The sequence below is a fragment of the Trichosurus vulpecula genome, chromosome 1 (assembly GCF_011100635.1).
Source record: "Trichosurus vulpecula isolate mTriVul1 chromosome 1, mTriVul1.pri, whole genome shotgun sequence".
NCBI classification, from domain to species: Eukaryota; Metazoa; Chordata; class Mammalia; order Diprotodontia; family Phalangeridae; genus Trichosurus; species Trichosurus vulpecula.
The window spans coordinates 472,271,848-472,299,008 of NC_050573.1; the positions used below are offsets into that span (position 1 = coordinate 472,271,848).

At 37.8% G+C, this 27,161-nt stretch overlaps 2 pseudogenes; one reads left to right on the forward strand and one right to left on the reverse strand.

Moving 5' to 3' along the window:
* Nucleotides 1–1,981: 1,981 nt before the first annotated feature.
* LOC118834255 lies at nt 1,982–3,081 on the forward strand (annotated as a pseudogene).
* Nucleotides 3,082–12,395: 9,314 nt separating this feature from the next.
* LOC118840023 overlaps nt 12,396–27,161 on the reverse strand; it is a 31,169-nt pseudogene continuing 16,403 nt past the window's right edge.

The following is a 27,161-nucleotide window of genomic DNA, read 5'->3' on the forward strand; positions in this document are numbered from 1 at the left end:
AATTAAGAAAATAGTTCAGAAAAAAATGAGGTCTTTGTTCACTTTCCTGTTTTTATACTTGTTTCTATTGTGTTTTGTTGTCATGGACACTAGATTGCCTCCTTCAAGAAAAAGGTAGATGACCATTAGTATCCTAATTTCATAAAGGAAGAAACAGATAAAAAAATTAAAATTCACATAGAAAGCCAAAGACAAGGACCCAAACAAATCCTTGTTTTACTGATTCACAATCAGGTTCATTGTATTCTGTATCAATCCCAAATTAGCCAAATTCAGGTTTTAGAAAACTAATCATATTTATTAGCTTTTTACAAAGTTCTACATGTCTAGTACTCTCATAATTCAAGGAAGGAATGGAGTCTCCAATCTGGGTTGAGAACACGAACTGCAGATATCTCAGAATCCAGGAATCCAGATCAAATATTATAGTCAGCCCAGGGGTCAGCACTGACTGAAGACTTTGGTTGTAAACTCGGTAGAGCCAGTGCTATGTAGGAATCGAGACAAATTGTGAGCCTAATTCACTTCTCACTCCAGGCAGTATAAGGGTAATCATACCTCCAAGCTGCTGAGAAAAAGTTTGGCTATATCTTTGAAGTAAATATTCCTTTGTAAAATCTACCGCATATTGTGGTTACATGGCATTGGGGTACTCATCACAGCATATTTGGTGGGATGGAAGAGATGCTCAAAATCTCTTAGGGCACACTGGAACCTTGAGGGGAAATGTAGCAAGACTGACCATGAGAGGGTAAGGCCAGAATGAACAATATTACATATGTAATGTTATTCTTTATTTCTTGCATTTAAAAATATTATTATGAGCAGAGGTTCATAGGCTTCAGTAATAACCAAAGATCTCTCTCTCTCTCTCTCTCTCTCTCTCTCTCTCTCTCTCTCTCTCTCTCTCTCTCTCTCTTTCTCTCTCTCTCTCTCTCTCTCTCACACACACACACACACACACACACAAGACTAAGAACCTGTGGTCTATAGAAAATATCTCTTCTACTTTTTTTTTTAACCAGATCACTTCCACAACAGTGTCAGAAATATCTGGATTGATATTAATGATCTGAAGGTTGTCAAGCAAGGTTACCTCTGCTGTTATATCTTTCAAGAAATCTTGTAGGCTTTTGATATATACATATGGCATACCTTGTTGGAGCATTGGAGAAAAGATATTAAGGTGTTTTGCTCTGCTGAATCAAAACTTTTTGTTTTAATAGTCAACAAACTGAGAGTCACTGCCCACAACAAACTCAGCAGGCTTTTACAATTTCTATATCTTTCAGTCAAGTAGGTGATGGTAAAAATATAGAAAATTGTCAGAAAATACTAAAGTGGGAGGTAGAAAGTATGAAGTAAGAGTATTACTGTTGAAACTGTGTTGAATTTCATAGCTATTTTATGCTCAGTTCACTGTTTCATAAATACTGGACTATAAAAAGCTGACTAAGCCATATAGGGCCATTTATAAAATTATCCATTGAATAATGTCTTCTAATTTTAAATATTTACTCATTTTAACCTCCTTAGGTTACAAATCTTCATAGACATCCTATTCCTAGACTTTTCTGATAATTAATACAGCTGTTTCAAAATGATCTAGTAGAAAGAATGTTGGACTAGGATTTAGGAGTATCTCATTTATCCTCCCATCACTGACACATTCTGTAACCCTAGGTAATTCCCTTCATGGAGACAGCATTTGCAGCTGTCTTAACTGGCGACTTATTAGCAAGACTCTGATAAATTGAAAACTCTCAGATTTGTTATGTTTACCTGCTGACAACTTGTGCTAACATGTCTCAGTGGGTGAAGCTGAGAATGGAAGTCTCTGTCTATGCTACAGCCACTGCTACCACAAGTGTCATTTCCATGGCCACCTGCTAGAGCCTCCAAACAGTTCAGCCAGCCATGGAAAGATTCATCCTGTACCTTTGGCCTGTCCTTTCTGTACCCTCCCAGGCCTGAGACAGCTTCCAATATGGCCATGTCATTCAATTCTCACTTGAACAAAAATAACAAATAATTGAACTTGCCTTAAGGTAACAAAGTCCTGGCTATGTATATCTGGATCAGGGGCACTGGTGAGGGACTATGTTATAAAACCCTGACCCTAGACTCTGAACTGAAGAGCTTTGATAAACTCTCAGAATGTGATTTTATGGCTTTAGCACTTTTCAGTCTGAAGACTCCAGTGGTGACACGTACCTTATTCATCCTGCTCTATTCTGAGAGCCCTTTCAAAATGACCCCAACAAACTGGATTTCTGTGAAGTTACCAGTATAACCGCAAGCCTTCGAGACAAATTTGAGGCATACTTGTGAACGATTAACGGCTCTGGTGTCCAATTAGAAACCCTGGTTTGTCACAGAGCAAGAATACACTTTTATAGGAACAAATGGACACCTTTTTGCCTGACTTTCCGATGGCTTTTCTGGGCCCTATGGTCCATATTATTGTGGTGTGGGAGCCAATAAAGCCTGTGGAAGAGATAGAGTGGAAACTCATTATTGTGCTTTCCTATATACAAGAGTCAAACTTGGGGGGACAAAAACTGAGGTAATGACAGCTCAGTGGAAGTTCCAAGTAGGACCATGTGAAGGGATTGAAATAGGAGATCACCTCTAGACTTCCTTCTTTATAGTCCATTGGGTGTGTAAAGATTTTGAAATGATTGTAACTTTCAATCCCAAGCCATTCCCTGGGAACTGGAATGGAGCTGTTTGACACACTAACTTAAATACCAAGGCCATGAGAGATGAGAATGGTCTAAAGTACATCAAAGAATCCACCAAGAGACTAAATAAATAACATCAATATCATGTCTATACCCCAAAGAATGTCTGGACAATGCTTAAGGTTTCCATGAGACATGCAACATCAAGTTTTCTGCTGGCATGGCCAACTATTACACCAGCAGCTGCGTTCCAAGGATGGTTGGTCAGGAGAAGAAAAACTACTTTAAAGATTGCCATCCCTCTGTCAGTTATGACCCTTATTCAATGACAAAGGTGCTCATCTGTACCTATATCCTCAATGATATAAGAGAAAAACCCTTTCAGTATAAAAATTAAGTGTACTAGACCTATAGATAACTTCTGCATCCCTTAACCCATAACCCTGTCTTCATGCCCTTTTCTACCTCACCTCTCCCATCTTCCAAGTTTTCCTACTACACGTAACTCAGGGCACAAAATACCATGTTGTTGGTTTTTTTTTGGTGCCCACAGATAACTCCTTATTTTGGGGGGTGGAGGGAATTAAGTTTAGAGGATGTTTTTAATCTTTCTTTTCACATCATTGATGACTTTTTGAATACTGAGAAATAATGTGTTAGTGGAGAAAGGGGTTGGAGAACATAACCATTGCTTCCATCTAATCAGGTTTATATATCAGCAGAGACCTGTGGCTTGGGAGATGGGGGAGAAGAAGTATTTGAGATGGGGGTAGTGGAAGGTGGAGAAGGAGGGATTTACTGAAGGTTTTTTTGGGGGGTAAAGGAATGTTACATTCTTATGAGATTGTAACCTACTTTTCTTCAAAGGTAAGAATTAGTAAGAGGTGGTAGTCTCAGCTTAGGGAGGCAGGAAAACCCTTTGTCTTTTAGCTATGTGGATGGCTTTATATTTTCTCTGGCCTAGAGGGAGAAACCCTTAGCCAGAAAATAATTTGTAAGCTATGTGGACCAATGGGAACTGCTCAATTTTAGAAAAAGAAAAAAAAAGGAAAATTCTTGCCACTCATCTTCCCTTCACCCAAAGGAGAGGAGTATTTTTACCTAAATTGGGAAAACTATATGGGTTGACTGGTCAGCTTAACCATGTTGCTACTGACAAAGGGGTGAGGGATTGTAGGTATTTATTTTCTGGTGTGACTAGCATGTCACTAAGGTAGGCCTTTTGACATATAAAAAAAAAACCTTTAGGGGCAGCTAGGTGGCGCAGTGAGTAGAGCACCGGCCCTGGAGTCAGGAGGACCTGAGTTCAAATCCGGCCTCAGACACTTGCCACATGTACTAGCTGTGTGACCTTGGGCAAGTCACTTAACCCCAATTGCCCTGCCAAAAACAAAAAAACAAAACCTTTATGAAAAAGGAAAAAAAGCATCTCAGTAACAGGTACTAGACATAAGCTGAGACTTCTCAGTAAGAGTAGAAAGGAATAAGATTCAACTAATGAAAGTTCTTGCCCCACTGGTGACAAGAACAAAGAAACAAAGCAGCTACTGTCAGATGAAAATAAAAGATCCCAGGCTTTTACTTACCCAGGTGCTATACAAAAAGTAAGTAACAGATAAATGATCATTGCTTGTTGTGCTAAAGTTGTGAAATGCTTTGTGAAAGAGATAGCTTGGTTTACTCCTCAGACAAGAATATTTGTAAGTAAGACAAGCGATAGCTCAGTTTATCATACTGGAACTGGCCAAGCCGACAAAAGGAAGTCAAAAGATGATTTCCACCCCCCAACAACCTTTCCTCTGCCATTTTCTCAGGTGGTTACCTAGAGGTGCTTTCAGAACTGTGAGACCTTTAATTGCCATAAGTTTGGATGCACATTCATCATAGAGAGATCCACCCTGAACTTCTTGGGAATGAATGAGGAAAGTCTGACCCTATTTCTCAGTCTTCCATCCCATGTTCTTTACTCAAATTCTCCTTAGAGGCTCCCATCTTCCTCTTCAATCCTTCACCTGCCTCTCAAAAAAAGAGAATAGTACACTCTCAGGAGTGAAGCTGAAAATTACATTCTCAAACAAAAAGGAATTAATTAGCAGCCTACTCTAACCCAAAAGGGTATTTCAAAAGAAGGGCACATTTCCTCACTGCTCCCCCACCCCAACCTGCTACAAACCCACATATTTATGACTCTTAATGAAATTACAGTTGAAAAATATAGCAAATTTTTGGAATGGCTCATATTTTTTCTCCTTGTAATCTAAATCTTCAGCTATCATATCCATCAGTTGAAGGATATCTATGTAATTATGGTGAATTAAAATGAACTGTGAAATTCAGTTAGCCCAAGTTAGTTTGGCTAGGAAATGTAAGCCTTGGTTTCACTGCCTCCAAACTAACCAGATTAAAGGTTCATGTTTTATTGTCTTGGGTCTAGTTAATTTACATTCTGTGAACATTGCCTTTGAATAGCAAGTTTCATGAATAGTGTCAGGACATATATTATTGTTTTGAGGTCTCAAAGAAGGATTGACATTTGCAGAATGGCAAAATTGTCCATAGCAAAACAGAAATAAATAGAAACAGATCCAGGCAGGCAACCACATTGACTTAGGTAACACAAATTAACATTATCTATGGTCCATTGTACTTTTTGTTTATTTTGTTAAATGTTGACCAATTACACTTTAAATCTGTTTGGCTATACTTGGGAGTTTTGCTGTTTGGGACCTGTGGGCTATGAGTTTGACACCTCTGGTCTACAGCTTCAAATCTTAATTAACTTAATATGAAAAGAAATTACTTGGAAAAAGATAGTTTCTTTACATTTGATTGCTGCTATTTACAGTATAATGTTTAAAATGCACAGTGAGTGAAAGCAGTTGAAAACCAATTTGCATGATACATATGTGTTTATTTTTTCATTTCATCATTCCTTTTTTGTATATATTTTCATTCATTTCATATATGCACACACGTGTATGTATCTATATGTGTTATGTGCATGTGTATATACATACATACGTAGATTATTTAGGTGTTTACACAGCACTTCGTGTGCAAATACCTATGGAGACTGATTCTCCCAAGGTATATATATGTAGAAAGTAGGTTTTTTTTAATGCGATTAACATAGGCTAGAAGATACAGGTGAGGAAACAGGGATGACTCTCAGAAAAATTCAATCTCATTTCATCTCACAGTACTCTTCATATACTTACAGGCTAATTTGCAATTAGATAAGTCTGTGATCTTCAAGGAGACAGAATGATGCAGTAGGAAGAGAACAGAGTTTGGAATTGGAGGACCTTAGTTGCAATCCCAGCTGGGTGACATTGGACAAGTCACCTTCCCTTGGCCCTACTTATTCATCCGTAGAAGGAGGGGGTTGGACTCAGTGACCTCTGAGGTCCCTTTCCAGCTTTAAATTTATGGTCCTATATTAGGTGAATCACATATAGAGGATTTACTGGAAGACATGGTAAAAAAAGACTCATAGGATGGGTAAGGCTAGATGTGTTGCAATACGTGCTATTAGAAGATATAGCCACTTCATTCATAGGAGCATAAATTCAGAGCAGTTAGATGATTTGTCCAAGGTTACAGAGGATACTGATAGAACCAATGGATGATTCATTGGTTGTCCCTTGACCTTATTATATGACTGGCATTTTTGTTTGTTTTGTTTTGTTTTTCTGATATTCCATCTCCTGACTGAGCTCTTTTCACTGGCTTCCCCACCATGCCTGAAATGTTCTCCCTCCTTATCTCTGCCTCATGGCTTCCCTAGATTCCTTCAAGTCCCAGCTAAAACCAATTCTTTTATAGGAAGTCTTTTTTCTACACCCTTTAATTATAGTGCAATCTTTTTGTTGATTATATGTATATATATGTGTGTATAAAAATACATATATGTACATATTTACATACATACATATATATAATATAATGTATGTATCTTGATTCTGCTTAATTGTTTGCATCTTCTCTCCCCAATTAGAATCTGAGCTTCTTGAGAGCAGTGACTGTTTTTTTTTTGGCCTTTCTTTTTATCCTAATGCTTAACATAGTGCTTAGACCTTAGTAGGTACTTAATACCTCTTTGTTGATTGACAGACTGATTGGTTAAATATTATTCTGACGACATCACTTATGCTACTTCTTGTGTGTGATTCTTCCTTTGTATAATATTTCAATCTGCTTGCACCCAACATTCTTCTCTCATGTTCAGCATTAGCTTTTGAGTGGCCCTTAGTCGTGTTTAGAGTCTGTTGCATTTGAATATTCACAGTATTATAATAGCCACATAAGATCATTAGAAACATAGCACTATTTTTAAAAGATGGGTCTTGTTTTGGGGAGAAGCTTGACGTCCTTTGAGACCATTCTTCAATTCAATTCTGGGTCTAATTCACTGTTCAATGTGCCCACTTTGTCCAAGATTATGTTCTGATGTACCAGCTCTGTGGGTTCTCCATCCAGCTGTATATTATAGTCTGAACTATAGGCATTCTTTTCCTACTTGAATTTTCCTGTGTCAATAACTAGGCCAAATACTTTTGACTGAAAATAGATTTCCCTTAGGAGAGTCTGTAAAAGTTCCAGGATTTGATATTGTTAGTAGAAGGTTAGCTACACACAGGGGCATGTGAAGAACTTTATTGTCCACAGGTGAATTCTTCTTTTACTATAAATATCAAATGAGTTGTTTCGTAATCCTTCAGTGCCTAGTACTTCTATCCCCAGAAGTGCTTGTATTTACTTTACGTATATTTGCATTTAATTATAAATAGATATCTTATTTCCCTCAATATAAGATGAGCTTCTTGAGGGCAAGGATTTTTTAATTGTTGTTTTTGTCTCCCTAGTACCTAGCAAAATGCTTGGCATGTAATAAATGTTTGTCAACAGATTGCTGTATTTACCAAACTTGTTTACCAATATTATTGGGGATGTCTAACACTGAGTCTGAATGGAAGAGGAATTTTAATGTGTGTTATAATTATTTGTGTACATATTCTTTCATACCACTATACTGTAAGCTTGATGAGCACAGAAGGATTAAAACTTGTCTTTGCTTTTCTCCCAGAACTTAGCAGAATCCCAAGACCATAAAATTGCAGAATTTTATGGTAGGAAGGGATTCCCCTCTATTCCACACTCCCCTCCCCCTTTCCCCCTCTCCAGCCATATCTAGTCTTGAAAGGAATTGCCTCTACAATATACACATCATTACCTAGCTATAATTTAAAGATCTCCATTGAGGGATAACCCACCACTTCTTGACGCAAAACACTTACTATTAGTAAGTTTTGCTGATATCAAGTCTAAATTTTCCTTTTTTCAACTTCTGTATATTGGTTCTGGTTTTTACCTCAGGGGCCAAGTAGAACAAATCCAATCTCCCTTCCACGTAACAGCCCTTCAAAATCTTCAACACAGCTTCCCCCTCCACATTTTCTTTCAATTGAGTCTTCTCTTTTCAGTACTAAACATCCCTGAAACTTTCAACTGATCTTCATATTGGCATAGACTCAAGAATCTTCCATATGCCAGTTGTTTTTTGCAGCTGATCAATATCCTTTCTAGAACAGTCTTCAGAACTAAACAATATTGTAGATGTGGTCTATGGCCAACTACAGAGACACTATCACCTTCTTATTCCTAGAAACTATTCTACTCTTAATGCAGCCCAAGATACCCTCAACTTTTTTTTTTTGAGGGAAGAAGGTGGGCTACCACATTATGCTACTGACTCATATTGAAGTTATAGTACATTAAAGTCTCTATATCTGTATTTTTTTGTCAGAAAAAAGTTATCTAACAATGCCTTCTCCCGTTGTATATTTGTAAAGTTGATTTTTTGAACACAGGCTTAAGACTTTGTTCCTATTGAGTTTCAAATTTTTGGTGGAAACCATCCTACCTTTTAATAATGCTAGTATTAAAACTAATAATAAGTAATATTTATATAGTGTTTTAAGGTTTAAAAAGCACTTTACAAATATTATCTCATTTGTTCCTCACAACAACCCTGAGGGGGCAATGCTATTTTAATCTCCATTTTACAGATGAAGAAACAGACAGAGATTAAGTGATTCGGCCAGTCACATATCTAATAAGTGTCTAAGACAGGATTTTAATTTAGGTCATCCTAACTCCTGGTGTAGCCAGGTATCCACTATGTCACAGAATGTGTTCATCCTCCCTCTCAGCATTGTATCATTTGAGAATTTGATAAATATGCCAGCTATTGCTTTATCCAAGTCACTGGAAAATAAAACAAAATAGGGTCAAGAGAGAACAATGGGACCCTCCAGTGAAACCTTCCTGACAATATGCATTGAAGCGTTAATGACTACTCTTCAAGATTGGTCATTCAACCAGTTTCAAATCCCCCTAGATATATTATCATCTGATTCATTTCCTAACCAAAAGAATGATATGAGATCCTTTATCAACTTCTTTGCTAAAATCCAGGTAAACTATAGCTATAGCATTCCCTTCTTCTTCCAGTTTAGTAACTCTGTCCAAAAAAATAGCATTAGATAGCATAAATGATACATTAAGTGTTAAAGAAATGCTTGTTGATGTTGGTACATTAATCTTCAAAGATATGTGTGTTCTGATCATATGGTTTATCATATTCTTTATAATGAGTTATTCCCTTGTTTTAGTGTATTTGGAGAACATTTCTCTTTTCATTTTTTGTTCTTAAAGGAGGTTAGCAGTGTCCTTAGCTATAGAGGAGAACATCAAAATCCAGCCCTAATAGGAATAGCATATATGGATCCTAAATTATTTTGAAAAGGATGTTCATTAATCCTGGACTCGATTAGTAACTGGTACACTTTGATCATTAGAGTTAAGGCTTCTAGTCCACCTAGAAAATATAAAATTTTAGTATAATGAAGTCCCACTCAGAATCTATCATGTTAATAGGCTCATAGTATTTAGAAGCAGAAAGGACTATAGAGATGATTTAACCCAGGGGTGGGAAACCTGCAGCCTGGAGGTCACATGTGGCCCTCTAGGGACTCAAGTGTTGCCCTTTGACTGAATCCAAACTGTGGCCTTCTAGGTCTTCAAGTGTGTCCCTTTGACTGAATCAATGAATCAATGGCCTCAAGGCTGCTGGTTCCCTACCCTTGATTTAGTCATTCCTAGAATTTTGTGAATAAAGAGCCTGAGGCTGATAGTTCTGTAACTTGTCCAAGGTCACATAGGCACAAAATGAAAAAAAAAACTAGCATTACATTTAAGGTCCTTTGAATCTATATTCAGTGATATTACCACAATACCTACCACAATTCAGAAAATGAATCAGATTAACAACATGTGGTATTTTAATGTATGTATTCAAGGGAGAGGCAGGAAAATATAGGAGAGAACCTGCCTTTAATTTAGAAGTATTAGCTTCAAGTACCACCTCTGACACTTACTAGTTGTGTGACCCTGAGCAAATGACTTAATTTCTTAGTACCTTAATCACCTTTCTAAAATACTTAAGTTTCACAGAAGGAATTGATCTGTGTTGGTGGAGGGAGTTTCCATACTGGTAGTGCCCTATATTGATAAAATCACTGGTCCAATTTAAAAAAGAGAAGTCTGGTTCACTTCGTGTACTGATTTGAAAAAGCAGGTTGGTCACAGAAAATCAACAACTGTGCCTGTCACTGTAAAGTGTCCAGTTAATACTTTTGGAAGGTATTTTGGAAGGTATGCCTTGGTCATTCTACTTCACAAAGGGAAGTAAGTATTACAGAAGGTGACATAATGTGAAGGCAAAAAGCTAATTCAACTTTCTGGAAATTTAAAGTGATGAGGGTTTAAATTACGCAAACAAGTGAATTCATGGAATTCACCAGATAATCTAGATGTGCTTAATACAAAACTCACTGGTAGAAAAAAATAAGAGTATGTTTAAATTTGACTAATAAATGCTTAACCTTTATTTTTTGCTTTGCCCATGTTGACATCTTCATCACGCCTGTTCAAAGGCTGAGAAAAGAAAATGAGAAAAAGTTTTGTTTTGTAGTAAAAGGTAACTTGGGATAATAATTCATATATCAGACTTGAGGTCAGGAAAGAAAACCTGGGCTCAAACCCTCTGTCACCTGCTAGCTGTATGATCCCCAGAAAGTCATTTGACATCTGAGAGCAACTTTTAAAGACTCATCAACAAAGTCACAGAGGAATTGTTACTTGGCACTGGCAGAGGGAGTTCTCACACTGACAAAAATCACAGGTCTTTCATTTATTTGTATAAGATGGACTTAAGGAAAAGATAAATCTTACATTTGGAAAACAGCATAAAGAAAAAGATTATTGACAAAAGTGTACATGCCCAACTACAATGTGTATGAATTTACATGCATGCTCCTAATTTAATGCTGTATTATAATTAAAATTAGCAATTTTTTTATCATAGTGGATATGTTAAGCTTTATTTCAATGTGAACTAATATAGTCATTTCATAACTACTCAAGAGCAGCTGGCTCATTATGGAAATGCTGACATACCCTCAACTGTATTGATGCTGATTAGGGAGTAGAGAGCATCTTAATGCATAATTTCTGAGCACAGGAAGTTCATAGATCCAAGAATTATTGTTTTTACAATCCTTAGAAACTCAGTGAATATTCCTCTTTCAAATTGAGGGGCTCAGAGCTCTTACATTTTTCCTCAACAGATTTTGCACCTTTCTTCTCATAAGTCTCATGAGTTAAAGAAATAGACTTTGAATCTGTTATCAAGGATGAGTCACTTCAGAAAATTGCTTTCAACCCCTTTTAGGAAATGAATAAATCAGTTTCCCACTGCCACATATAAACCAGTCATAATGCTGAAGTGTCTGATCAACTGTTTCATGTCAAAAATTATTCCAGAGTGACATTAGAAAAAGGAAATTTCATTTAAACAAATGTTGTTTTGGTATCTTCACCGCTTTTTTTTCCTTTTCCATAATGTGCAGAAATGTTTTCATATGATCTTCTTTGTACTTATAATTCCCCTGATTCCTTTCCCTCAAATTACTTCTTTTTGTAAAATGCATTACATTGCTACTATCTCAAAGAGTATAAATTTGTAGAGCCTGCTTTGAGTTATGTGGGCTTTCAAATTTCATAAACTGTTCTTTACTTAATCTCTACATTGAGGTTTAGAGTTGGGAGAGCTGGTTTAGGTGTGAAAGAATTCACTTAGATGATTTTCTCCTAACCAAGGGCAGCTTTATTGACACAAAAGCAGTGGGCTAGCCCTGGAAGAAGGACTAGAAATTTACAGAGGGGCGGGGGCTTCTTTTTATAAGGACAGAATAAGGAAGACAGAGGAAATTTTATGACCTAGGATGAGGAAGACAAGGAATTTTATGGTTCAGGATAAGGGGGAGGTTTTATTGTATTCTATGGTATTACAAGATAAGGGGAAGAGACTTTAGGAGGCCCTCAAGCTTGGGGGGTGGGGCTCACAAACTACTGAAAAAACAATGCTTAATATTAACCCATAGTGTACCATTTGTATTGTCATTTATAGGTAGAGACTCAAAACCTCTCTGCATGTTTTAATTCTCCAAAGGCTTACAGACTTGAAATTTAGCCTATTGTCTAACCAAAGTCTTTTGTTGTATAATATATGCCTACCCACTCAGTTTCTTCTTCTTCTTTTTTTTGGAGGGGGGGTTAAATGTGTTTTATTTTAGACAATGCCTCCACTCCAAATAAATCAAGGTCAAAAATAAATGAATAAAGTTCAAGATGACATCAGTCCAAGTTTGTCCAAGTCCTGGTGTTGTGTAGACGACAAAAAGCAGCAGCCAGTTATGATGACAGGTGATTCAAAGTAATCAGCTGAATTTGTTAACATTTCTGCATTTCTAAACCATCCTTAAAGAAAATCATATATGGAGTCACACCATCGTCATGGAAGTCCAAGAGAGCTACCATGTCATCTGGATTCATGTTTTTGCCTATGAAGAACTGATAGTTTTTAAAATTAGCAAGGATGTGTTTGATTTGTTCTGCAGCTCCCGTCATAAAAGGTTTTACTCTATCTGGCTTGTGTTCTTCAAGTCTGCCTTTGATTGATTTTATGTAGTCTTTGATGTACTTTTTGTAGGATTCTTTTGTGAAACTGGTTTCTTGCAAATGATGGTTTATTGCTATGTCGACTCCAGTGATTACAGAGGCATCTGTTCCTTCACCCTCAGGACCTTCAGCAGAGGCATTTCCAACGATGAGTGAATCATCAATGGCATGCTCTGTCCTACTGACCATCTTCTGCTCCACCTACAGGCACAGCCAGTTCGCGGTCTCCCGGATCTTGTAAATGTAGGAGAACATCTCACCGTGGCTGATGAGGTCCCGCTAGATGATCAGGGAGGTGGAAGGAGGGAGGCGGCGGCGGCGGCGCTAGCGCAGCGAGGGCCCGGAGCTCGGTGTGACCGCGATGCAGCCAGAGCGGCGCTTGGCGGGGACGGGGGGGCAGCCAGGGCGAGCGGGCGGAAAAGGCACTCAGTTTGTTCTTAATAAAGACAACCTCTTCATCTTCATTTCCTCCTCAAATTTCCAAGAACGTTCTGAATACTGTTTAATCCTAATTTCTACCTTGCATCCACTATGTCCCCCCCACCTTTTTATGACAAACTTTTTGAAGGCTAGGAATTAGTCTTTTTTTTTAATTCTCAGAACTTAGTACAGTGAAGCATACATATTAAAGACTTAATAAATATTTGTAAAAATGAATAGATGCACATTAGTGAGGTCAGATATATAATGGAAGAAAAAAAAAAGTCAGAAGACCTAGCCTGGAACTCTGTTATTTATTAGATGTTTGTCTAAGAGTCAATCAAACTCTCAGAGATTCAGTTTTCTGTGATATATGGATAATAACGCCTACATTACAAATCTCACAAGGTAATTGTGAGGGTGAATGAGTAAATGCAAGCAAAATGCCATATAAATAGAAGACATAATTATTAGACTTGTTGAGTCATTTTTCATTTGTGTCCAAGTATTTGTGACCCCATTTGGGGTTTTCTTGCCAAAAAATACTAGATTCGTTTACCACTTCTTTCTCTAGCTCCTTTTACAGATGAGGAACTGAAACATATAGGGTTAAGTGACTTACCCACTGTCACACAGCTAGTAAGTGTCTGAGGCTAGATTTGAACTAAGGGAGACAGCTTTCTGATTTCAGGCCAAGAATTCTATCCACTGTGCCACCTAGCTGCCTTATTAGAATTGTAATTATTGAATACTCCATGTCATTCTCTTTTTCTCCTTAACAGATATTAGGCTAGTCAAAGAAACATTTAAAAAAAAGTGGCTTATGGTAGCAATAGGCTAGTGAAGAATCAAATTCATGACAAATTCTCAATGTGAGAATGACAAAGGACCAAATTGAAACTATACTGTTTGTATAACAAAGAGATTCACAAATAAAAGATCAGTGTCAAAAAATATATCAGAATGGGGCAGCTAGGTGGTGCAGTGGATAGAGCACCGGCCATGGAGTCAGGAGGACCTGGCCTCGGACACTTACTAGCTGAATGACCATGGGAAAGTCACTTAACTTTGCCTCCAAAAAATGTATACACACATATAGACATATATGTATATTTGTATGTGTGTATCAGAATGAAGAAATTGTTATAGTAATAAGCCATCATAATTTTAATAACTTACATTTTTATAGTTCCTTAAGATTTGCAATGCACTTTGCGTATGTTAACATTTGATTTTTATGGTTAAAAGTTATTGTCCAATTGGAATGATTTATGATAATGATTGTAATTGCAGTTAATGTTTATATCAGACAGTAAAATTGATGTTTATTCTTACAATTTCTTTTTTTAATATTCTTGAGATTATTACATTTATCTTTCCATGTTGAGTTGCACTATCCCTTCGTGGGAAGTAAGTAATGGGCAATCCAGTGAGTGAAACAGAAAAATAAATCAGGACTATTTCCCCATGATACATTGCAAAGGATTATTGTGAGTCACCAAGGGGGCCGAGCTGACTCTGGCTGATATCCCATAAAAGCTTTCACCTCATGGTGGTTAAGTGGTTAACAGTGAATGATTTATCACCAAAGCAAAGATTTCATTCTGGTCATGCTCATTCAGCATGATGCCATTGAAAGTGGAGATTTCCTATAGGCCAACATTCCAAGTAGTTAGTTCGATGAAATAAATAGGCGCATACACAATACACAAAACAAAACTTTTAAAAAAGAATTTACTTCAAATAAGATGTTTGGATAAATTTTGTACTTTTCAGCTAATTACCTTGGGATTAAAGATGCATATGAAAATATAGCAAATAGATTAAAAATAGAGCAGAACTGTCAGCATTTCTTAAACTATTTTTTTTTCCATTTTATTAATGACAGTGGAGTTACTACAGTGGACTCAAACCATTCAAGGAAGTGCAAATTAAAGAAGACAAATTGGAAGTGCAGCTAAATGAGAAAAGCATACACAGAAGACAACTATGCAGAAGACATGACAATTTTGAAAGCATTGAAGATAGATTTTCAAAATATTTGAAAGAAGGCAAGAAATTGTATGATTAAAAAAATCACAATTTTTGAAATCACTGTTTAAGAAAAAGCAACTAGGAGGAAATTGATAATTTTTAACCCATATGACTATTTTTCATATCTATAAAATCTTTATGAGAATTATATTGAAGGGTATCTTTGATGAAAATATGAGAATGATTTTGAACAAGATATTTACAGCAGACTATATTTTTAAGGGCACACAATTGACTGAAAGGTACAGAGAATGTGTTCAATATGTATAAATATATATTAAATATGTGTTCAGAGAATGTATTCACAAATTAAACTAGATTTATTGTTTGCTGACTATAAAAAAGAATAGAATTTTTGGCCAGGTAAGATGGCCCCTTTGTTGCTGTGTGGTCACACTGCTATGCCCTAGTTCAATGTCACTGGCACCTAGGAACTCTGGGTAGTCTTTCCCATGTCAAGTGCAAGGTCATAGGAACATGGCTATTGCTGGATAAACTTCCTGACCAGCAAGAGGATACCCAGGATATCTTAGGATTCAGTCTTGATGTTCTGTGGGCAGGGCCAAGCTCCTACTATATACATAAATGTTAAATAGAACCATGAAAATATGCCTTAAATGAAGTATATTTCATGGCTATATTGTTATACCATATTTCTTGACATATCAACGAAGGAAACAACTTTTCATGATCCTTTGAGAAGCAATATCAGGTAAGGCATAAAATAAATGTTATGCACAAAGGCTGTTAATCCTCCTTCATTCTTGAAGAGGACCAATTACATCAGCAGGGTGATGTTTTGACTTTCAAATGAATTGGATTTAAGTGAGGTAGGATTGTGTGAAGTCATCAGCCTCACTATCTCCTCCAGCATCATCTGAGTCCAGTAGCAAGACATAGGTCAGGATGACTGGTAATGACCCAGGTTGCAGTGAGAGATCTTGGCCTTTTTAAGTTAAAGGTCTTTTTTTAAAAAATAAATTTATTTATTTTTAGTTTTCAGCATTCACTTCCATAAGATTTTGAGTAACAAATTTTCTCCCCATCTCTCCTCTCCCCCCCACCCCAAGATGGAGTGTAATTTGATATAGGCTCTATGTATACATTCATATTAAACCTATTTTCACATTAGTCATGTTGTAAAGAAGAATTGGAACCAACCAATAGGAGAAACTACAAGAAAGAACAACAAAAAAAGAAGATTGCAAATAATATGCTTCGATCTGCATTCAGACTCCATGGTTCTGTTTCTGGATGGACAGCATTTTTAAGCTAAAGTCTTTCCCAGGTGTCACTTTGTTTGAGGCAACAGCCATTCAGTAGCTAAAGGTAAAACTTACGGTACAAGGTAGCCTACTTTGCTTTCTCAAAAGAATCAATCAGGGAGGTAAGACCTTTAGGGTTTCTGGCCAGAACAGAAATAATTGCTATTTCCACTCACTCTGAGCCAGCAAAACCCAAACAATGATCTAGTAAGGTTTGGGCTGGAACCTATTATTTGGCCAATCAGTGAAAGCCAGAGTGATTTGGATTTAAAACATAATCAAGTAGCTCCTCTTGAATTCCAATGGGCTTTGTCAAAGTCTGGCTTTTCAGAGCTATATTTCAAGAAATCATAAATGAAATCCACATGACACAAAAGAGTAGTTTACAGGGGGGCGGAGCCAAGATGGCGGCTGGTAAGCACGGACTAGAGTGAGCTCCGTACCCAAGTCCCTCCAAAAACCTATAAAAATGGCTCTGAACCAATTCTAGAATGGCAGAACCCACAGAACAGCAGAGGGAAGCAGGGCTCCAGCCCAGGACAGCCCGGATGGTCTCTGGGTGAGCTCTATTCCACACGGAGCTGGGAGCTGGGAGCTGGGAGCTGGGAACGGAGTGGAGCAGAGCCCAGCCTGAGCGGCGTGGACGATCCAGTCCAGAAGCCGGGCGGAGGGGGCCCTAGCGCCCTGAATACGTGAGCAGTTACCAGACCCCTCGACCCACAAACACCAAAGACTGCGGAGAAGGTTAGTGGGAAAAGCTGCGGGAGTGGAAGGAGTTCGCGGTTCGGCTTCCAGCCCCGGGGGCAGCGGAGGTGGGGCAGCTACAGCTGTTGTTACTTCCGGCTCCAGGCCCACCTGGTGGGAGGAATTAAGTGGCGGATCACAGCAGGGGTGCACAGCCTGCCGAAGATCTGAGCCCAGTCTGGACTGGGGGTCCTTGGGGAAGGAGGAGTGCGGCTCTGATAGAGCTGGCACCTCCCCCCCAAACGTAGAACATAGAACTCTGTAATCTACAAGCAGTCATACCCCACTGAAAAACTCAAGGGTCAAGTCAGTTGGTTGGGAATATGGCCAGGCAGCGAAAACGCGCCCAGATTCAGTCTCAGACTTTGGATTCTTTCTTTGGTGACAAAGAAGACCAAAACATACAGCCTAAAGAAGACAACAAAGTCATAGAGCCTACAACCAAAGCCTCCAAGAAAAACATGAACTGGCCCCAGACCATAGAAGAACTCAAAAAGGATTTGGAAAAGCAAGTTAGAGAAGTAGAGGAAAAATTGGGAAGAGAAATAAGAAGGATGCGAGAAAACCATGAAAAACAAGTCAATGACTTGCTAAAGGAGACCCAAAAAAATACTGAAAAATACACTGAAGAAAACAACACCTTACAAAATAGACTAACTCAAATGGCAAAAGAGCTCCAAAAAGCCAATGAGGAGAAGAATTACTTGAAAGGCAGAATTAGCCAAATGGAAAAGGAGGTCCAAAAGACCACTGAAGAAAATACTACTTTAAAAATTAGATTGGAGCAAGTGGAAGCTAGTGACTTTATGAGAAATCAGGATATTATAAAACAGAACCAGAGGAATGAAAAAATGGAAGACAATGTGAAATATCTCCTTGGAAAAACCACTGACCTGGAAAATAGATCCAGGAGAGATAATTTAAAAATTATTGGACTACCTGAAAGCCATGATCAAAAAAAGAGCCTAGATACCATCTTTCAGGAAATTATCAAGGAGAACTGCCCTGATATTCTAGAGCCACAGGGCAAAATAGAAATTGAAAGAATCCATCGATCGCCTCCGCAAATAGATCCGAAAAAGAAATCTCCTAGGAATATTGTTGCCAAATTCCAGAGCTCCCAGATCAAGGAGAAAATACTGCAAGCAGCCAGAAAGAAACAATTTGAGTATTGTGGAAACCCAATCAGAATAATCCAAGATCTGGCAGCTTCTACATTAAGAGATCGAAGGGCTTGGAATGCGATATTCCGGAGGTCAATGGAGCTAGGATTAAAACCTAGAATCACCTACCCAGCAAAACTGAGTATCATGTTCCGAGGCAAAATATGGACTTTCAATAAAATAGAGGACTTTCAAGCTTTCTCAGTGAAAAGACCAGAACTGAATAGAAAATTTGACTTTCAAACACAAGAATCAAGAGAAGAATGAAAAGGTAATCAAGAAACGGAAATTGCAAGGGACTTACTAAAGTTGAAGTGTTTTGTTTACATTCCTACATGGAAAGATGATGAGTATGATTCATGAGACCTCAGTATTAGGGTAGTTGAAGGGAATATGCATATATATATATATGCATATATATATATATGTTTAAGTATATATATAAGTGAATGTGAATGTATGTATGTATCTATGTGTATGTGTATGTATGTGTATATATATATATGTAAAAGAGAGAGAGCAGACACAGGGTGAGTTGAGGATGAAGAGAAGATATCTAAAAGAAATAAAATGAAATTAAGGGATGAGAGAGTAACATACTGAGAGAGGGAGATAGGGAGAGATAGAATGGGGTGGATTATCTCCCATAAAGGTGGCAAGAGGAAGCAGTTCTATGGGAGGAGGGGAGAGGGCAGGTGAGGGGGGAATGAGTGAACCTTGCTCTCATCAGATTTGGCCTGAGGGGGAATACCATACATACTCAGTTGGGTATCTTACCCCGCAGGAAAGAAGAGGGAGGAAGATAAAAAAAAAATAAAAGGCGGGGGGATGATGGAGTGGAGGGCAGATGGGGGTGGAGGTAATCAAAACAAACACTTTGGAAAGGGGACAGGGTCAAGGGAGAAAATTCAATAAAGCGGGATGGGTTGGGAAGGAGCAAAATGTAGTTAGCCTTTCACAACATGAGTATTGTGGAAGGGTTATACATAATAATACATGTGTGGCCTAGGTTGAATTGCTCAACTTCTTAGGGAGGGTGGGTGGGAAGGGAAGAGGGAAGGGAATTTGGAACTCAAAGTTTTAAAATCAGATGTTCAAAAACAAAAAAAACTTTTTGTATGCAACTAAAAAATAAGATACACAGGCAATGGGGCGTAGAAATTTATCTTGCCCTACAAGAAAGGAAAGGAAAAGGGGATGAGAGGGGAGGGGGGTGATAGAGGGTAGGGCTGACTGGGGAACAGGGCAACCAGAATATACGCCATCTTGGAGTGGGGGGGGAGGGCAGAAATGGGGAGAAAATTTGTAATTCAAACTGTTGTGAAAATCAATGCTGAAAACCAAATATGTTAAATAAATAAATTGCATTTAAAAAAAAAATAAAAAAAAAAGAGTAGTTTACAACCTGAACCATGATCATGTATTGTTGATCTCACTCCCAATCAATAAGAAAGTTAAGAAAGCATTCCTAAGGCTCTTCATCACCTAATTGTCACCCACTCAGTTATAAGAATTAGGAGGAAGTCTTGGTAATTCTAGAGCACAGAGGTTAAAGGTTAGGTGGGATGTTGGCTAAAGGAATAGCATACCTCTCATCTTCTGAAAGTCTCTGTCCTTCTATTGAATGAAGGTTACTGTGAAGCCCTCAGTGTAAATTGCCCTGGTTGTTAACCTCTATCCATTCCCTAGGACATGGAGGTGAACATAAACTATGGATTGGGCTTCGGTGCATTATTGTGAAAACTAGGCTATCGCTAGGCTTTGGTAGGTTATTGTTGGGCTATCTAGACCCTTGCAGACAGTATTGCCTCTATGTCTGATCTCACCTATATACAGATAAACTACCATTTACCCAATAACTCTCTTGGTTAGCTACATTTTTTTACATTTTTTGTTTGGTTTTTCTTATTTTTATTCTGATCTCAAACACCAAAAATAAATGGGCATGGTACAACAAAGGGAGGATTGCATTGGTTAGCTACATTTAGGCAAGTAAAGGGAGGTTCTACTGATCATAATCAGGCTTAGCAGACTTCTTCTAAACCCTGTAGACAAGGTTAGCAAACTTTCCCAAACATAATCTTCTAAAGAAAGCCTTTCCCAACCCCTCTTAATTTCATTGCCTTTTTCCTCTTAATTACCTCCTATTTATCATTTATATAACTTGTTTGTACCTATTTGTTTGCTTCTTGTCTCCCTCTTTAGATTTTTAGCCCCTTTAGGGCAGGGGCTCTTCAGATATCCAGAGATCTGATTCTTGATTAGGTTAAACTTAGCACAGTAATCTTCAGTCAGAGCTTACATGCCTGAAAGACTACAGGGCTAGGAAGCTACACAGCTGCATGTTCAATTCATGATTCAATCAGGATTAATGATCCTGTGAGTACTTGTGTTTTTTCTTGGTACCTCACCCATGATCTTTTCAGTTATCAGCAGCAGCATCACCATTCTATTCTTCTCATCATTTTTGATGAAGTTCAGATTAAGATGATCTGAGCACAAATTAATAACCACTTATTATTCTTTTACGTTAACGTTCAATGCAGGTAAACAAAATGAATGAGTTTTTTGTAGCTGGTCAAGCATTTTGGAATGTAAGCTCATGTTCAGACTCACTAAAATCACCCAAGGGTTAACTCTCTGAGCAAATAGAGATCAGTTAGAACTCTATATTTTGAAAGTTTTCTTTCTATATAGTAAGCCAAAAGCTAATCAATAAACATTTATTAAATGCTTACTAATATTCCAGGCACTGTGCTGCATGCTGAAGACATAAATAAAGGCAAAAACATGGCCCCTGTTCTAAAGCAGCTCACATTATAATGGAGGGGCAGAGCAACATGTAAACAACTACATGTATACAAGATATATACAGAATATATGGAAGGTACTAGAAACATAGTCAATCAGGAAAGGTCTCCTGCAAAAGGCAAAATTTGATCAGCTTCTTGAACGAACTTATGAAAGGTAATTCAAATAAGGTCAAGTCAACAAACATTTATTAATCACCTACTATATTCCAGACTCTGTGTTAGGCATGGGGGATACAAAGAAAGCAAAAGACAATTTCATCTCTCAGAGATATCACAGTCTAATAGGAGAAACCACATGAGAACAACTATGTACTAAAAATTTATATATATATATATGTATATATATGCATATATATGTAAATATATATGCATATATACATAAACACACACACACACACACACACACACACACACACACACACATATATATATATATATATATATATATATATATATATATACAGTATAAACTAATAGGAACTAACCAATAGAGGAAAGGCATTAATATTTTGGTAGGCTGGAACAGGCTTCTTCTAGAAAGTAGGATTTTAGCTGGGAATCAAAAGAATCTAGGGAGGTCAGGAGATAGAAATGAAGAGGAACATGATATGATTCTGGTCACAGGGAACAGCAAGTGAAAATTCCTAGAATCTGGAGATGTAACATCTTGTGTGTAGCATATTATGATTCATTGCAATGCATAATCAGTGAGGGTGATTAAAATGTAAGAAGATTAGAAAAGGTAGAAGTTAGAAAGGTCAGGTTACGAAAGGTTTTGAATGCCAAATAGGTGACTTTATATTTGACCCTGAAAGCAACAAAAAGCCACTAGAATTTATTGACTAGGTAGATGAGATGGTCACATCTGAGCTCTAGAAAGATCAGTTTGGCTGCTGAGTGGAGGATAGATTGAAGAGGAGGAAGAGAAGACACAAGGAAACTAACCTGAAGTCTGTTGCAGTAGTCCAGGTATAAGGTGATGAAGACCTATGCCATGTTGGTGGAAGTATCAAAGAAGAGAAGTAAGAGGTGTTACCAAGGTAAAATTGATAGGATTTGCTCCCCGCAAAAAAAATTTGGATCTGGGGAATGAGGGTGAAAAGTAGTGAATGACACTTAGGTTTCAAGTCTGAGTGACTGGGAAGATAGCAGTGCCCTTGACCAGTAATAGAGAAGTTTGGAAGGGGAAAGCTTTTGGAGGGAAAGATAATGAGTTCAGTTTGGGATCTGTTGTGTTTATAATACCTGCAGGATATCTAGTTTGAGACATCCAAAAGGAAGTTGAAGATGCAAATATGGAGGTCAGGAGAGAGGCTAGGGTTGGATAAGTAGATCTCAGAATTGACTGAAGAGAGATGATGAGATCTCCATGCAGAATAGTACGGAAGGAGAAGAGAAGGAAACCCATGCGAGGGATATCTACCTTTAGAAGAAGTGTGAAGAAGTAGAGTGGTGTTACCAAAAAAAAAAAGACTAGAGAAAAGAACGTATTTAGGAGAAATGGGTAATCCGCTATGATAAAGACTTTAGAGAGGTTCAGAAGTATGAGAAATGAGAAAAGACCATAAGATTTGCCAATTAAGAGATCATTGGTAACTTTGGAGAAAACATTTTCCATTAAATAATGAGTTTGGAAACCACACTGAGGATAGTTGAGAACAATGTGAGAGGAAAGGTATTGGAGGTATCAATTGGCAAATGGCTTTCTGAAGGAGTTTAGCCACAAAAGGAAGGAGATACGGCATAGCTGATAGAAGGGATGGATGGACCAAGTTAGAATTTTGTGAAGGTGAGATATGGGCATGTTTGTAAGCAGTACAGAGTCACTAGATGAAAGAAGGTAAAGATAATGAGGGTATGGATGAAAAAGGGGGTGATGTACTAGAGAAAACTGGATAGAGTGGGATCCCTTATGTGCAGAGGGGTTTGTCTTGGCAAGGAGAAAGGCCACCTCTTTCTGTGAGACAAAGATGAAGGAGGAAATGGAAGCATAAAGCATCTAGGTGAGTGAGGTGAGGAGGACGAGAGAAGAGGGAGCTCTTGCTGAATGGCCTCAGTTTTTTCAGTTACATATCAGGTAAGATTCTCAGGAGGTAGGAAACAGGGTGGAGGGCCATCGAGGGTTTGAGGATGGATGCAAAAGTTTGAAGTACTGTTATAGTAAGTGGCATAGTGACTTAATTAGAGAGGGGAAGAGATGTAAAAATATTGCTTTGCCTCGGTGAGATGCCAATTTAAATTGTGAGGCATAAATCTGTAGTGAGCACAGTTAGCATGGTTTTGTGATTCTTTTCAGCTTTGTGCAGTAGCAAATGTGAGGGTAATCTGTGGCTGAGCCCTGCCAAGGCAAGAAGGGCAATAGGAGAAGGGGGTGAGGAATTTGAGAGAAGCAGCTAGTTCGGGGTTGAGCAGGTTCACCAAAGTGTCAAGATGAATAAGGAAGGAAAATATGCATCAATGATGGCAAGGAAAGAACCTAAGGGTCAAGAGATTATGGGTCACATGGAGTATGAAGAACTGTGTTTGGGGTTGCAAGGCATAGGGAGAGGCAGAATTACAACAGGTGTCTTTTTTAATCAACAGATTTTTGGTTATGTTCATATGGATCTTACTCTTAGAGGGACTTTTGATTCCTCTCTTGGATTTTAACTGTTATATATCTTCTATCTGGAAACCACTTTGTTATATTCAATAAATCCAGACTAGGTCTGCTTGTTCCAGATGAATTGCTGTTCATCATCATCATTAGCAGCAGCAGCAGCAGCTTTCTTCCTTCTTTCTTTCTTCCTCCTCCTCCTTCTCACATTTTCCAATAAACTCATAAGCCATTATTAAGCATATTTCAGGTTCTCTACTGTGTGCTGATACAAGGACAAAACAAAATAAAACATTGTGCTTAAACAGTACAGTCTAAATAGAAGAGAAAACATGGGTGTGTGTATACACATATACAAACACACAAGAGGGGGTGAGGAAGGCACTGGCACCTATTTGAACCAAGAAGGAGCTCACGTAGAAATGGAGCTGATGTCTTAAGAAAACTAAGGATTCTAAGAGATGGAGGGGTGTGGGTGCGTGTGTGCGCGCGCGCGCACGTGCGGGGAGGGGAGCAGTATTACAAAATATTTTCCACCTGTAATCCTCTCTATCTTCCACACAATTTTTCAACTAATTCAACTGAAAAAAAATGCTAAGTTTCCCCCTTCCCTTTTCCTAGATGCATTATCCCAGATCATTGGAAATTAAGAATTTTAATTCCTAATTCTTCTTTATATACCTTTTAAAACAAGTTTCTTTTAAATGAACTTAATAAATATTCTAAGAAAAGCCTAAAAAGGGGGATTGTATGTGAAACTGGGATCTTTTGTTATGTATAGCCTTGTTTTTCATCCATATATATATATATATATATATATATATATATATATATATATATATATATATATATATATATATATATTTGTTTTGAATAATTCAGTGATAGTAGATCTAATTCTGCCCTGCTGGTTTGTGATTCCTCCTCCTTTTCTCTTGTTAATTTTTAATGATTAATTGACCTTCCTTTTTACCACTTACTTTACCTATATTACTGCCACTTTCCCTCCTCCCCCCCACCAAAAAAAAGAAAAGAAAAAGAGACTGTGCCTCCCTGTAACAAGTATAATCATTTAAGTCAAATTCACATATTGGAAGTATCTGAACACATGTCCCCTTCAGCATTCTTAGTCTGTCATGTCTTTGCCAAGATGTGGGAAGCATGTCTCGTTATCGATTAGTTTTCTGGAACCAAGAATGGTCACTCTGTTGTTTGAATCTGAGTTCTTGAATCTCTCATTGTTCTTTTTCTTTGTAATGTTGTTACCATTGTATTAATTGTTCTCTTGGTCCTCACTTTACATTAGTTCATATGAGACCTTCAAGGTTTTTCTAAACCATTCATCATTTTCTTATGGAATAATAATAACTCATACATTCCTCTACCATAATTTATTCAGACATTTCTTCATCAATAGACACCTATGTTGTTCTAGTTCTTGACTACAATCATTAAGTGCTGTTCTAAACAGATTTGCACACATCAGTTGGCTTCTTCCCATTGTGTTTGATCTTTTGGAAGTATATTAATTTAGTGATATCTTTAGGTCAAAGTGCGTCCATAGTTGGGTGACATTGTGAGTATAATTCCTAACTATTTTCCTAATGGTTGCAACACTTTACAACTCTACCAAAAATTTCTTATCTTAGAACTTTCTTAAGATCTTTGCCCTCTGGATTATTCAACCCATACTGTGGGTCTTCTTGCCCTAGAATATTTCTTTTTCTTTTAGAGGAAGAAAGGTGTTTATTTTTTTAAATGGCTCATCTCTAAAATACAATGCCTTACATATTAACTTATTCTAATAAAAATATATCACAATTAGCTGATTAAAGTGTCTTTAAAATGATTTCAAAATTAGGTCAGCTTTTGAATTTCTAGCTCTCATTTCTGCCATTGATTTGGTTCATTTCTTAGATTGCTTATGACTATAGATAGAGTCCATACAAATCAGCTTTTCTTCTTTGGAAATATTTAAGCCACAAAAATCTTAAATTCTTTGGATTATTTTCCCCCTTTAATGACTTCCCCTTGGGGTCTCCATTTTGTAGAAGTGCCCAAACTGGCCAGCCTTCATTCCCCTTAGAATGGCTCAGCCCCTGACTTTATAACCATACCCCTATACTGTATACCTTCTCCCCTTTTTCCTAGCAACTCCTGCTTTTTCAGCATGTATGTTTTCTTCTCTTAGAATGGAAGCTCACTGAAAGCAGGATCTTTCTTTTTTACTTGTATCTCCCCTGCTTACTACAGTGCCTGACATGCAGTAAGCTGTTAATAAATGCTTTTTCCTTCCTTCCCAGACAATTCCATCTTGGAATATTCATTTGACTAAGATCAGGTCAGAACAAACACAATGATTGAGGCGACCACAGTGCTTTTAGTATCTATGGGGGAGAAAATACAGTAGCCACCTTTCTCCTTGGGTTCTCTTGGAGCATCACAACTATTTTTCATCTTTCAAATAGGAGATTAAGACCAGAGATATGACTTGTCCATTTCTCAGGAGACTGAAGAGATCTGTTCACCTTTATGTATGAGTGCTGGATGTTCTATCTCCCACTGGTCCAATTAATTCAGTAACTTGGTCAACAGAGTAGGAGGTTATCACTTCTGGTCCCATTCTCTTCCCCTTGAGGCACCCTGCCCCACCAACAGGTACCTTGCTGTCCTGCCTTCTGGCAGGATCTACTGCCTTAAGGCAGTGATTCTCTACTGTGAATTCCACTACTCTTTGACTCTATACTAAACTCAGTTCATCTCAGAATTATCCTTTTCAAATAGCCCAAGAGGTGTCATGATAAACAAAGCACAAGATGTTTCATTTCTGTCATCGCCTTGAGCTTTCTGTCTATGGGTCTAGATATCTTATGGGGCCATATATATCTTACATGGGAAGGAATTAAAACAGCAAGAGGCAGTGGAAATTGAGTGAGCCATATTAATTCCATCCTGTGACTCAATCTAGAGCTACCTCAGTTCCCTTTGTGTTCAATTATGGATGTAGTCCAACTTCTTTCCTACGAAAAAATTTGATTTTACTGTGAGAATTAAGAGAAAACCTTATTGCATTGTTTGAAACCAGCCCTGCATGGCTGGGAAACTGAATCAAATCTAACTGCTGTTTACTGACCCTTAACCATGGACTTATACAGACCAGAAACCCAGTCAGTCTCAAAGATTGATACAAAGAGTTTTCTCACATTGGTATATCTCAAGAAACTCATATGTTTCATCTGAAAACCGACCTGTACTAATCAGTCATTGTTTCCATATTCCTTTGATTGTTTATAGGCACTTGAAGGGAATAGGACACCTCTTTTTTTGAATGAAGCAAATTGCACCTGCTTACTTTCCCC